Source organism: Macaca nemestrina, chromosome 1, assembly GCF_043159975.1.
Source record: "Macaca nemestrina isolate mMacNem1 chromosome 1, mMacNem.hap1, whole genome shotgun sequence".
Classification (NCBI taxonomy): domain Eukaryota; kingdom Metazoa; phylum Chordata; class Mammalia; order Primates; family Cercopithecidae; genus Macaca; species Macaca nemestrina.
The window spans coordinates 47486279-47500553 of NC_092125.1; the positions used below are offsets into that span (position 1 = coordinate 47486279).

General features: G+C 34.7%; 2 long non-coding RNA genes across 3 annotated transcripts in view; one reads left to right on the forward strand and one right to left on the reverse strand.

Annotated features, from left to right (window-relative positions):
* The window catches only part of LOC139357981 (uncharacterized), a 36280-nt gene that overhangs the window by 19752 nt on the left and 2253 nt on the right, over positions 1 to 14275 (forward strand). The window lies entirely within an intron of this gene.
* Positions 6764 to 14275, reverse strand: part of LOC105484611 (uncharacterized) — a 151133-nt gene continuing 143621 nt past the window's right edge. Inside the window, exon 7 of the long non-coding RNA XR_011612147.1 lies at positions 6764 to 7616. This is a non-coding gene — a long non-coding RNA (uncharacterized lncRNA). The remainder of the gene's footprint in view (positions 7617 to 14275) is intronic.

Consider the following 14275-nt stretch of genomic DNA (forward strand, 5'->3'; position numbering starts at 1 on the left):
CCATTCTTTTCTTAAGATTTTTAGTTTCTTTGCGCCGGTTACGTAATTCCTCCTTTAGCTCTGAGAAGTCTGATGGACTGAAGCCTTCTTCTCTCAACTCATCAAAGTCATTCTCCATCTAGCTTTGATCTGTTGCTGGCGATGAGCTGCGTTCCTTTGGAGGGGGAGATGCAGTCTGATTTTTTGAATTTCCAGCTTTTCTGCCCTGCTTTTTCTCCATCTTTGTGGTTTTATCTGCCTTTGGTCTTTGATGATGGTGATGTACTGATGGGGTTTTGGTGTGGATGTCCTTCCTATTTGTTAGTTTTCCTTCTAACAGTCAGGACCCTCAGCTGTAGATCTGTTGGAAATTGTTTGAGGGCCACTCCAGATCCTGTTTGCCTGGGTATCAGCAGCAGAGGCTGCAGAAGATAGAATATTGCTGAACAGCAAGTGTACCTGTCTGATTCTTGCTTTGGAAGCTTTGTCTCAGGGGTGTACCCTGCCTTGTGAGGTGTGGGGTGTCGGTCTGCCCCCAGTGGGGGATGTCTCCCAGTTAGGCTACTCAGGGGTCAGGGACCCACTTGAGCAGGCAGTCTGTCCATTCTCAGATCTCAACCTCCATGTTGGGAGATCCACTGCTCTCTTCAAAGCTGTCAGACAGGGTCGTTTGCATCTGCAGAGGTTTCTGCTGCTTTTTTGTTGTTGTTTAGCTGTGCCCTGTCCCCAGAGGTGGAGTCTACAGAGACAAGCAGGCCTCCTTGAGCTGCTGTTGGCTCCACCCAGTTGGAGCTTCCCAGAGGCTTTGTTTACCTACTTAAGCCTCAGCAATGGTGGGCGCCCCTCCCCCAGCCTTGCTGCTGCCTTGCCATTAGATTGCAGACTGCTGTGCTAGCAATGAGGGAGGCTCTGCCAGCGTGGGACCCTCCCGGCCAGGTGTGGGATGTAATCTCCTGATGTGCTGTTTTCTAAGACCCTTGGTACAGCACAGTATTGGGGTGGAAGTTACCCAATTTTCCAGGTGTTGTGTGTCTCTGTTCCCCTGGCTAGGAAAAGGGATTCCCTTCCCCCTTACGCTTCCCAGGTGAGGCAATGCCTTGCCCTGCTTCAGCTCTCGCTGTTCGGGCTGCAGCAGCTGACCAGCACTGATTATCCAGCACTGCCTAGTGAGATGAACCCTGTACCTCAGTTGAAAATGCAGACATCACACGTCTTCTGTGTCATTCGCGCTGGGAGCTGGAGACTGGAGCTGTTCCTATTGGGCCATCTTGCTCCGCCCCCCCATTTATTATTTTAATGATTACATAAAGTTTATTGAAACTCAAAGATTGAGGATTGCTACCCAGGAGCCATACATTCATGTTTCCCTGAATATACCCTTCAATTACCAGTAGTTACAATTTTTTTTTTTAATTTCCATAGGTTTTTGGGGAACAAGTGACATTTGATTTCACGAATAAATACTTTAGTGGTGATTTATGAGATTTTGGTGCACCCATCACCTGAGCAGTATACATTGAACCCAATTTATAGTATTTTATCTCTCACCCCCTTCCCTCCCTTTCCCAAGTGCTCAAAGTCCATTTGTATAATTTCTATGCCTTTGCATCCTCATAGCTTAACTCCTATTTACTAGTGGAAAAAATATATATGTTTGTTTCTTTATTCCTGAGTTACCTCATTTAGAATAATAGTTTCCAATACCATTCAGGTTGCTGTGAATGCCATTATTTATCCTTTTTTTTTTTTTTAACGACTGAGTAGTTTTCCTATATATATAAAAAATATATATGTATATATATACACATATATATGTGTATACACACACACACACACACACACAATCCCTTTATCCACTTGTTGATTGACGGGCATTTGGGCTGGTTCCACATTTTAGCAATTGTGAATTGTGCTCCTATAAACATGCGTGTATAAGTATCTTTTTCATATAATGACTTATTTTCCTCTGGGTAGATACCCCGTAGTGAGATTGCTAGATCAAATGATAGTATTACTGTTAGTTCTTTAGGAAATCTTCACGCTTTTTTCCTCCGTGGTTGTAGTAGTTTACATTCCCACCAGGGTGTAGAAGTGTTCCCTTTTCACTGCATCTCTACACTAGCATCTATTATTTTTTTATTTTTTTTACTATGGCCATTTTTGCGGGAGTAAGGTCTTATTGCATTGAGGTTTTGATTTGCATTTCACTGATCATTAGTGATGTTGAGCATTTTTCATGTTTGTTGGCCATTTGTATATCTTCTTTTGAGAATTGTCTATTCACATCCTTAACCCGCTTTTTATGGAACTGTTTGTTTTTTTCTTGCTAAATTGTTAGAGTTCCTTGTAGATTCTGGATGTTAATGTTTTGTCAGAAGTATACATTGTGAAGATTTTCTCCCACTCTGTGGGTTATCTGTTCACTGATTATTCTTTTTGCTGTGCAAAAACTCTTTAATTTAATTAAGTCCCACCTGTTTATCGTTGTTTTTGTTGCATTTGTTTTTACATACTTAGTCATGAAATCTTTGTCTAACCCAATGTCTAGAATGTTTTTCCAGTGTTATCTTGTAAATTTTTTATTGTTTCAGATCTTAGATTTAAGTCCATGGTCCATGTTGAGCTGATTTTTGTATAAGGTGATAGATGAGGATGCAGCTTCATTTTTTTACATGTGGCTTGCCAATTATCTCAGCACCATTTGTTGAATTGAGTGTCCTTTCCCCACTTTATGTTTTTGTTTTCTTTGTTGAAAATCAGTTGGCTGTAAGTATTTGGGTTTATTTCTAGGTTCTCAATTCTGTCCCATTGTTCTATGTGCCATTTTCATACCAGTGCCATTGTGTTTTATTGACGATGGCCTTATAGTATAGTTTGAAATCAGGTAATGTAATGTCTCCAGATTTGTTATTTTTGCTTAGTCTTTCTTTGGCTATGCAGACTCATTTTGTTTTCATATGAATTTTGGAATTGCTTTTTCTAGTTCTTTAAAGAATGATGGTAGTATTTTGATGGGGATTGCATAGAATTTGTAGATTGCTTTTGGTAGTCTGCTTATTTACACAACATTGATTCTACTCATCCAAGAGCATGGGATGTGTTTTTATTTGTGTCATCTATGATTTCTTTCTGCAGTGTTTTGTATTTTTCTTGTAGAGGTCTTTCTCCTCCTTGGTTAGGTATATTCCTAGGTGTCTTACTGTTTTTGCAGCAAAAGGAACATAGTACTTAAAAGTGTGTTTTGCATGACATTAGCATGCAAAAGTTAGTAGCATGCCAAGAGTTTCCAAATAATAAAATAAAATAGACAAAATGTTGTAGTAATAAAATCAACAAAAATTATAAGATATTTAAGAGTAAACTTGGAGGAAAGAAATACAAAAATGTTCAGGAGAATATTCCATACATAATTTGTATTATATTCCATACATAAACTTCAGTAGCTTGAGTGTGTTTCACTTTTTAAATAACCTCAAGAATGCTGTGTAACAAATTGCTCCACAACTCAATGGCTTAAAACAATAATTATTTAGGCTGACTTCAGCTGGGAGATTTCTTTGTAGTATGGAGACTGTGATGAACATCTGGGGTCATGGAGTGACCTGGCCATGAGTCTTTCATTCTTTCTAACAGGCTAGCCTTTTTGGCTATGGCAGAGGATCAAGAAAAAACAAATGAATGTGCTTGCCACCTTAAATGCCTCTTCTTGTTTCACCTTTGAATAATATCACATTGACCAAAGTAGGTTACAAAGCCAGTCTACAATTGAGGAATAGTGAAATAATATCACCTTTTTAGTGAAAGAAACTGGGAAGTCACATGGCAAGAATATGCGGGCAGAAGTTATAAACTGGGCTTTAAAGAATTCAATGTACAATGATCAGATAAGTATGTTCATGAATGTGAGAATTTAATATTAAAACTTAATATTTTTCATATTAAACTATACATTTAATGTAATTTCAATAAAAGTATCAAAAGCATATTTTGCTGAACCAATTAATGATTGGTGAACTATTTAATGAACTTTTCTTGAACAATTGAAAATTTGCATATATGCAAATTAATAAATTAGATTCCTATTTTACATCATACTGCAAAACACAGGTCAGATTAAAGATAAAGTATCAAAACTGAAATTTAAAAAGATTTAGTGTGGTATAGCTGAATGTATTTAGGGCTAGTAAAAACTTGCTTAACCAAAACAAAGAACTAAAAGTCAAAAGTATGAGATGAATCACTTTGAAAGTATCCACTGGAAAAAACATCCAAGTGGTTGGATAGCTATGCTAAATAAAAAGAATAGGTGTGTGACACATGGATCCAATGAACTATCTTAGCAAACACCATGAATAGAGATGTGGTTAACCAGAAAACATTTATGGAGGGCCCACTTAATGGCTTAAACTCTCTTGAATTGTGCAGGGGACTGACAAGAGTTTGAGAATTTATATCAATCAAAATGGTGCGAGCCTTGACTGAAAGGAACAGAAAAGGGAGAAAATGAAGAAAGAATGGCTCAGAGGGCTGATCCATGGATGCACAGACTTGGGATGATAGTACTTGTTTGAGTTAAGAGGGCAGGGATGCCTGCACAGTGTGCCCAGAGGACAGTGAGCTTGCTCCTGTCCAGAACAAAAAAGTCTTCTGATTTAGACTGTGATGACAAATGACAGAAAGGGAAAGTATCCTTTAAAATTTAAAGAGATTGTCCAGGAAAAACATAACCCTAATTTGGATTTAGATCTTATTATTGATAATACCAATATTTTTTCAGAACATTTAAACTAGTATGAAATGGAACAGAATATATTTTCCTTTAAGCCCATTAAATTTAATATGTAAAATGTATAGTTATATTACACAAAGGAAATATTAGTTAAATATTAAAATATGAAAATAACTGTCTTCCTCAGTTTTCTTAGTTTTATTTTCTATAATTTTTCATTTTTCAATGCAATTTTTTTTTTTAGTAAGGGAAATACATCCAATTATATTATATTGTATTATATTACATTATATTATGTTAATAAAGTTTTTTGTGTGTGTCAGGTCCATTAGAGTATTAGTGTAGAGAGAGCAATGACCTTGTAAAAAAGACCTGATTTCTGGATTTATTGCTGCCTCTTAATACTTGGACTTTGGACAAGCCACTTAACCTCTCTAAGGCTATTTCCTGCCCTACATCACAAAGTAGATGTAAGAATCAGATGAGGTTATTTGTGAAGGTTCTCTAATTCTCAGTATAAATGTCAGGAATGATTATTGCAAAAATAATTTTAACACAATTCCCAGTCTTATATACACAAGTAATATGCATTTTTTAAATTAAATCAATATTTTATCATTTGCAAACTGTCACCTATCTTATAAAACATATTTATATTGGATTATAAAAAGTAGCATATTTATGTAGGATTCTGTAGTAATACTCAATAGACTGTAAATGTTTATGAGTAAGTGAAATATTATACTATGTCTCTATCTAAAAGAGTTTGAAAAGTTATTTTAGATGAACAAATGTGATGTTTAGTGAAAATGTAGCCAATAAATGGGAGATTTTGAACCAAATTATTTGTTCAAGATGCTATCTTTGGAATTTATTAACATTTGGGAAGTTAAATAGGTGTTTTGTTGTTATTCATTGACTCGGTTTTATTACAAATAAATTGATCAATAATTATACTTTTTGGAAAGTAAATAGCTCAGGCCCCATTGCACCAAATGAAAGCTAGCGCTTTATGCCAGGAAAGAACCAATAAAGAGTTTTGGATTCCATTTTTGTAAAGGTCCCAGTGGTTCTGAAAAGGAAGCAGAAGTGAGGGAGAGACCCATGTATTCCTCTGGACATTGCTTAGAGTCATGTTGTCACCTCTCTGTGATCCAGGTGCACATGAGACACCTTACTACATTTTTATTTCTCAGGAATTTAAATTTAGTAAGTGACTTTTTCATAGTTTTTACCTAAATTCTAGGGAGAAAATAATGTATAAAGGTAAAAATTGAAATTTCAAATCAATTTATTCATTATACAATATAACACCAAGGCAAGGAAAGTTCTATGAGTATAGCAAAAATTTCATGAATGCTAACTGATTTAGTTGTGTATTCAAGGAAAATAAATGACTAGAAGGGAAGGTACTCTATACATCAGCTAAAATATATTTTCATTTCTCTTTTTTTTCTGAAAAGACACATTTTATATATGAGATGATGACATATTGTTTATGAAAGAATTTTGATTTTATATTTACCTATTTGCAACTAACTAGACAAAAAAAAAAAAAAAAGGTTAATCTTTTTAGTATCCCTTCTAAGGTCAAAGATCATATCCAGGCCCAAACAGAAACAGTTAACAACATTTTAGAGGCTATTGATATCAGTCTCTGAAATGTAGACTGTCTATCGTTAGGTAATCTAGACTACTTGATCACACGTTTAAAATAGCAGACAAACAGTTCTCAGATGTATTTATATAGAATTTATTTTGAAAATATGTGGTCACATTGTTATCATGGTAACATGAAGGACATAATAAAATTTTATTTTCTCTCTATATAATTCTACACATGTATTGTTTTTTGTTGATATATGCAGCATGTATTTACATTATTAAGATCAATAAATTTACAATTCTCATATATGATTTTGTTGTAAATTGAAATAAATATTTCAGTGAGTTCATACAATTAATACTCAATTGCAATGATCTTTAAAAAGAAAAAGATATATAGTCTTTACAAATTTGTTTTAGCATGTTAGTTATTTATTCTAAGGCAGCCAGTTTACCTCACAATATGCTATTTTTAAATTATTATTACTGGTGACTATGTGCCACAGCTATAGAGCTCTCAACGTCTAACTGCCACCAACACTGCCTTCTAAGTAGATACTGGTGTTAATTTGAGTAATTATGAGACAACTGCAAGCCAATGATTAACCCTGTCATTCACAACTATACACCAAGAAGGAGGTTTCTGTGTGCTCTTCAAAAATGTGAACAAACCGATCTCAGAATCTCATTCTGAGGCTCTGCAACAGTAACTGCATTGATTAGGTTCCTGGCTGACCTTGAAAGATAAGGAGCTTTGCTCTTGGTTTAAAACCTGTGTATGATTTTTGAGCCTGACCGTGTGCAATTACAAAGACTACCTGGCAAGCCTCAAGAGGAAAGCTGCCCTCCTTACAGTAGACCTGGTGCACAGCCAGTGCATTGCAGGCTCTCAAGAGTCAAGTCAGTCAGCGACTCAAGCTCCTCTATGAAATCATGTTCTTTGGGTAAATTCCTAGCCTGGTGTTTTCATTCCTATGTCTCTTTATCTGATGCTGAGATGGTTTGGATCTGCTCCCACCCAAATCTCATTTTGAAATGTAATTCCCAGTGCTGAAAGGTAGGGTCCAGTGAGAGGAGATTGGATCATGGAGGTGACTTCCAATGGTTTAGTACAATTCCCTTAGTGCCGTTCTTGTGATAGAGGCCTCAGCGGATGTGCTTGTTTAAAAGTGTGCAGCACCTTCCCTGGCCTCTCTCTTCCTCCTGCTCCAGTCACGTTAAGATGTGCCTGCTTCTCCTTTGCTTCTGCCATGATCGTAAGTTTCCTGAGGCCTCCCCAGAAGGCCACAGTTCAGCTGAGCTCCTGACAAAAGACATGACACAAAGATTTGGGCCAGATTTAGGAAAGTCAACCAGCATGGGAAGCCAGCATGGGAATTATCTTACTAGTGGAGAATTTAGGCCCTCTACTAGACCTGAAAGGACAAGGAGAAGGAGAATTACCAGAACCCAAGAAGACGACCACAAGTAGGGCTTGAACTTCTGCTACCATGGTGTGCTTCCTCTCAGAAAACCAGCATGAAGGCAGTTGGAGACCAAATAGCCCAACCTGACCATCCTGTGCCTTCCAGATCCCATGCTAGTGCCTTCCATTAGCCCAACTTAACCAGAAATGATAGAATCAATCTATTAGTTCGGCCACCAGAGTAGAAAACAGAGTTAAGAAGAGTAAAAAGTACATCTAGAGGAGCAAACAAAAAAAAAATACTTAGTATTTAACTTCAAAAAATGTTTTATTGTATGCAAAACCATCACATATATGACCAGTGTGGTGTCAACTCACATCTCAAACTTTGTCTCTTACAGTCTGATGAGTAATGTCTTTCTAACTCGAAACACTAGTTTTACTAATTTTCTTGTGATCTTTTGTTCATGTCAGTCTGAAATATTTTGCATTCAAATTAGAGTAGAGCTTCTCCTATTTATATTCCTGAGTACTGTGCACTTTTTCAAAACCCAGTGTCTTTAGCACACCTCCCCTGATTATGCCAGATGTCATTAATCCTTTTTCTGTTGTAAATACTTTTAATACACACTATTTATTTGCAAAATGTACAATGGAATTCTAAGTACAATTCTAAGTACAATTCATTGTACATTCTAAATGTACAATGAAATTCTTGCTCATGTGGTTTCCTCTGTCTAGAAGTCCTCCATCTCTTGTGTCTGTGGAATAACTTGAAATCTCAGTTCAAGGGTCACCTTCATTTAAAAGCCTCTCTTCAACATCTTAGTAAAAACAATGAAACCTGTCTGTATTGGTCAGCATTTAAACATGAAGACCAAGGCCATTATAGTTATTCTAAGCAGGAAAGGATTTTATACAAGGAATGGGTAATCAAAAAATGGTTGCCAAAGCTGAAGGAAAGAGGGTCATCTATTGGAAGCATCTATTGGCAGTCATGGTCACCACTGGTTTTTAGAGAGTAAGGAAGTTTCAGGATCCATGGAAAACTGCTGTTGGTGATCACAGCTGCCTTATGAACTTTTTACACAGTGCGGCTAGATGGCAAAGGGTCAGCTCCCCTTCCTGCTCCAGGAAACCAAGGAAAGACATTTCCCGGGTTTTAAGCCCCTGTTGAAATCCCTGTACTTCTATAACTAGCTTTGTGGAGACATATATTTTTGTGTTATTCCAGTATACTAAGGAGCTTTAACATCTGTTTGTCTTTTGTTGCACAGATAATTTCTATTAATCTCAAATAAATAATTGTGTTATACTTTAATTTCCTCTTTGTAGATGTAGTAAAGCCCTATTTAGGCTCTAAATAAATAAATAAACTCTATGCTAAATAAATATACTAGATTTGTATGTTGAATATACTAACAAAATAATTACTTGCGCTTATAACCAACTTTTAATCGCTGTGAAACAAAACAAGGAAATAAATATTGATTCTTTTACATTTTCTTTCTATGGGCTATAATTATGTTACTCCCTTGATATTTAGTTTATTCTCTTCAGTAGTCTGGCCGGAAACTAGTATCAAAGACATTACTGCAGTGTTTTACAATTGTGGCCTCAAGACCACAGTGGCAGCATCAGGAAATTTATCTATTTGGAACCTTCAACAGGTATTCCAGAATTAAATTTAATGCAGGGAGATACTTTTTCAAACAGCATTGAATTAAAAAACAAAAAACAAAAAAACAAAATAGAGTTATAATTTAAAACAAGTTCTAAAGTTGGCTCTGGGAACACAGTAAGTAATTTTAATTGGTTTCTCACCATTTTGATTAAAACAAATAAATTTTAGTTATGGCTTATAGTAAATTTGTGTTTGTGTGTGATTCATGCTACTATAAATCCTTAAAAATATATAAATTCAACTTTCTAGAGAGACATTTTCTTTTATACTCTGCTAAATTTTAACATGATTGAAATACCTGTATCTAGCTAAATCTATTTTTCTATTCATTGTGATTTTTAATTTTACAATTGTATGAACACTAAAATGCTTCTTTATTGTTCTTATTGATAACATAATTTAGTTTTATTTTGCTTAAAAAAGTGAAATGCACCTATTCGGTATTATATAGTAGCTCAATTGACCTTGCAAATCTCTTTTCTCCAAAAATGAACTATTTGTACATATGCTTTGTGAAAATGGATATTCTTCATTAGTAAAATTAATCACAAAAGTGCATTAACACAATAACAAACTTGACCTGATTTTTAGAAATATGGCATACTTCTGAGTAAATGTCCCAAAAAAATGGGAGTCAATTGAACATGCTCACCTTCTTGGCAAGCATTTTAATAATACAATTTTCTCCTTTTCTCTGTTCAAAGCTCCACTTCTTTTGCTATTAAATTATACTTTTGGCTCACTGAAGTGTTTATGACTCAGCATTACTTTAAGTGAATCTGTCTTCACTAGCATTCATTTTAAATACAGAGAGTTTCAGTGGGTAGAAAAATAACAGTCAAATCAAGAGTTTCAAATATAAATTATTAATTCTATCTTTTTACAACCTACTGCTTTTCCTCTTCAGTCCTTGATGGCTTCATGAGTGATAAAGTAGTCATATATCTAAGTGTACTAGTCCAGAATAAATGCTACATTTATTTAAGATTTCTAAATACATAATGAATAAGGACAGAAAATGTAATTCTTAGCTTTTCAGTATTCAAGTGTGTAATAACCAGCTTCTGTTCACCTGAAAAGAGAGCATATTATTTCCCAAAGAAGAAACGTATTTCTTTGATAAATTTTATCATAGCAGCGTTTTAAATGTCAACTAGAAATTTATACATCTTAATTCAATAATTGCAATTTAGTAAAAATGGATATTTTTACTAAAATTATATGTAAAATGGCTTGTTTCAAAATGAATTTAGCTTCGGAACCATAAAGTTAGTTAAAATTTTAACTAGTCTCTACTAAAAAATACAAAAGTTAACCGGTCGTGGTGGCGGGTGCCTGCAATCCCAGCCACTGGAGGCAGAGGTCGCAGCGCCCTTTGGGAGGCGGATCACTTGAGGTCAGAAGTTCGAGACCCGCCTGGCCAACGTAGTGAAACCCCGTCTACCAAGAACACACACAAAAAATTAACTGGGAACCATGCAGCACGCCCGCAGTCCCAGCTACTTGGGAAGTAGAGGCTGCGGTGAGCCAAGATTGTGCCACTGCGCTCCTTCCTGGGTAACTGAGTAGAGACTGGTTTTGCAGTGTTGGCCGGGCTGGTCTTGAACTCCTGATCTCGGATGATCTGCCTGCCACCGCACTCACAGAGTGCTGGGACTGTGGGCGTGAACCACTGCGCCGGGCCTTGTGTGATTTTATCTAAGGGACTTAAGCATCCTCAGGACCTAGGGGATCGTGAAACCAAAACCCCATGGATAGCAAGTAACAATTGTATCTTCAAATTAGACAAATGGCGCCAGGCGCGGTGGCTTGCGAATGTAGTCCCAGCACTTTCGGAGGCTGACGCAGGAGGATCACCTAGGGTCCCGAGTTGGAGGCCAGCCTGGCTAACGTGCTGAAACTCTGTCTCTAAAGAAATGCAGGGATAGCTGGGCATGGTGGCGCGTGCCTGTGGTCCTGGCTACTTCAGCAGCTGGGGCAGGAGAGGTCGCTTGAGCCTGGGGGGCAGGGGTTGTGGTGGGCCAGGATGGCACCACGGCACTCCGGCCTGGGTGATAGAGTGAGACTCCGTCTCAAAAGCTAAACAAAACAAAATTAGAAGAATGCTACATTAATGTTTGGGTGGTCAGATTCTACTCTGAAGTCTGAAGTTTGCAGATATGCCTATAGATTTTTGGAGTTTACCACTTTTATTCTGTATCATTAATATAATATTTTAAATTACTCTATATTTTACCATTTTTCTGGATTTAGTAAGAAATTTGATTTTTGATTTGATGTAACAAAGGTTTTAATGTAATTTATGTTCGATTTTGCATTTTTTTCAGTACTGTTATACTTTAACCTGACTGAATGACTGATCTAATTGTATTAGTATTGTGAATAATCATGTGGAATGTTTTGAGACAGAGCACTATATTTGTTAATATAATTTTATGGCTTTATTCACTTAGTAATAACCTTTCTATCAGTGTGGATAACTAAGAATATTGCTTTCTGCTGTATAATCTGGCATTCATTGTAGATTAAAGCTTATTTTTCTGTGAATAAAAAGTATTCAATAAGATACTATTCTTTAAAATTAAAAAAAAATTAGTCTCTTGGGAGGATACTGACTAGTCATGATCATGGTGGCTATAGTTAATAATATATTCTATATTTCAAAATAGCTAAAAGACTAAATTTCAAATGTCTTACCACAGGAAAAAAAAAATAAGCACATTAGGTGATGGATATGTTAATTAACCTGATTTAATTATTCCACATTATATACATATATCAAAACATCACATTGTACCTCATAAATGTGTACAAGTATAATTTGTCACCTAAAAGTAATGTTAATATAGAAAAGCATTATGCCTTCCTAAAATCCTCACTTGCTCTTGGTTTAGCTCTCTTTCACTTTGTTCTAATTAATTGGTTTGTTGCAGTTTGCATTATATAAAATAGGAAGTTTTCCCTTATTTCTATCTACTTTCAAGAGAATTTCTTTTAAAATGTTTTTAAATTTATTATGATAAGTGTTATCACAATTAGATGTTATTTTGTATTATAAATAAATTTGTTTGACTGATCCTAGGCTAACTTATTGAAGCTCTAATGTAGGTATTATATTAGAAAATCACATTCAAAATCATATTGTTAAATTGCACAAATATCACATAATATTTCATTTAGTTGTTAGTATCAGGGCTGAGTTTAAAGACCACATTGGCAATAATGGTAATGCATAAAATATCTGTCATTAATTATATTATTTATTTTTATTCTACTTACCTTCTTTTTTTCCATCTTTTTCTCAGATTTTCTAGGAAACTTTGAGTGTAACAAAACTGCTGGTTATTATATTTTTAGCCTTTGCTTAATTAAATGTGCTGATATAAATATATTAACATTTGTTCTCATCATTTCTAACATACTACCTTTCTTCAGGGGTTTACTTTTTCTCTTACTGAATATTCTGTAACAAAATTTTAATGAATATCTGAATAGACTGAACTATATTATTTTTATATACAGATATGAATTTATCTTTCTTTTACTTATGAATGACAGTTTAATTGTCAATAAAACATTAAAAAAGTGAAATTTGCTCAGCAATTTGAATATTTTGCTGAACTGCATTTTTGCCAATGAACCATTTGCTGTCAATAATTGGTATTCCACAGTGTGTAGTATGATTTACCCTTTGGTTAGCTTTGAGAAGTTTCTTTCTAAATTCAATTTTGATTTTGATGAATAGTGTAGATGTCGAATCATTATTTTTTTTTCTCTTCAATGTTTGTCCCTTTGCCCACAACTATAGATTTTGTTCTTCAAACTCCTGTGTGTATCTTGATTTTCTTTGTTTCTCTCTCTCTCTCTCCTTCCTTTCCCCCCTCCTTCCTTCCTTCCTTCTTTCCTTCCTTCCTTCCTTTCTTCCTTCTTTCCTTCCTTCCTTCCTTCCTTTTTTTCCATCATTCTTTGTTTTTCTCTCTCTTTTTTCTCTTCTTTTTTTTTCTTTTCTTCTTCCCTGCTTTCTGCATTCTGGCTGAATTCATAAGTTTAATGAATGAACTTATGAATGTCACATTTATTATAATTGTTTTCAACTTGATGTCAGTCATATATGCTATTTATTATTGAGTTTTTTTCTATTTCAACAATCATATTTTTATTCCATTATACATTATTTTAATATTTGTTTAATGCAGGTGAATGTTCATAATGTATATGCAGGTTATGTCATACAATTTATAACATAAACAGCTAAGAGCATAACACCCAACTTAACAAATAATGCATTATTTAATATCATTAGAACTTATTTGAGTACCATTTATAGTATCTTTACATTCCCTTAAGAAGTGAATAATGTGTTGAATTTTGTGTTTATTATTCATGTGTTTCACTTATAGCTTGACTGTATATATCCCTAGTTATGATGTTGATTAGTTTTGCTTATTTTGTGGTTATTATTGTTGTATTGCTTTAAAATAAATATTATACTGTACTTATTCTTCTGGAACTTGTTTTTTAAGCATACCATTATGTTCATAAGATTCTTCACTATTTATGTATGTGATTGTACTTATTAATTTGTGCCATTGTATATATATTTCATATATTCAATTTTTACAATTGCACATATTTCATTTTTACCATTGTATTTACTGTTTTTAATACTTGTATTTTTGTACAAAATTGTATTTATTCTGCTGGGTATGGACATTTCAATTTATGAGCAATTACACATTGGACATTCTCATGTCTCTCTTCTCTAGTGTGTGAACAAAAATCTCTCTAATGTTTATGACTATATTAGACACATGGGTCAAATTTAATGTGTTATACCAAACTGATTTGTAAGATGACAATATTAATTTATACT